The sequence below is a fragment of the Macaca thibetana genome, chromosome 12 (genome assembly GCF_024542745.1).
Source record: "Macaca thibetana thibetana isolate TM-01 chromosome 12, ASM2454274v1, whole genome shotgun sequence".
NCBI lineage: Eukaryota > Metazoa > Chordata > Mammalia > Primates > Cercopithecidae > Macaca > Macaca thibetana.
In genome coordinates this window covers 8,574,951-8,575,800 of record NC_065589.1, presented here as the reverse complement: position 1 = coordinate 8,575,800, position 850 = coordinate 8,574,951, and positions in this window count along the sequence as shown.

The following is an 850-nucleotide window of genomic DNA, read 5'->3' as shown; positions in this document are numbered from 1 at the left end:
TCAAAGTATATATATAAAAATATCTCTCTTTCTCTCTCCCTGTATATTTTGGTTCTCCTTTCTGGAGAACCCTGACTAATAACACACCTGACATCTAACCATTTACGCCCATTTTATAGATGAGAAAATTGAGGTTCAGAGGTGTTGAGTGCCATGCCCAAGGGTATACACCTGGTACACGGTAGAGCCAATATCTCAGTCCAGGTCTTTCTGAGCCAAAACACAGCTTCTTATGCATGAAATCCACAAATAAGAACATAATGACCTATATGCAACACAAACTGTACTTCCAATAAAGTAGCTCTCCTTTTTAATCATTCAAAAAGTACCTCGGGATCTTACAGTGCATGGAAATCATCAATATGTAAATACCTGATTATCCAGGTGATGTGCAAAAGAGTCCAGTAGCACAGAAGGTTGGTTAATAGGATGGTGTGTCCCAGTTTTTTACCGCACTTGTACTTGCTCTGAATATTTAGGAACCATATATAAAATGATCGTCTCCAAAGTTATAATTTCCAAGAAGATCTTATACACACACTATTTTCATAAGCAGTCAACTGCAAGATCTTTAGAACCATGAGGGGATCTCAATACACAACAATTTAAGATTAACCATTTTGTTGAATGTAAGATTATATCCCCTCCCCCAAAAGAATGAAATTAAAATAGAGCAAAATAAACAGCACACGTGGAATCCTGAGCCTCTTGATGCCTTTTGCCTTGGGCTAAAGTTCCCTGGTGAGTTGCAAACTTCAAAAGTGTCCTCAAACTGGAACATTTCCATAGGAAAAGTCAGCAGAAAATATTGACCCCAGGATCAATTGTTTCTGTTTAAGTTACAGATTGC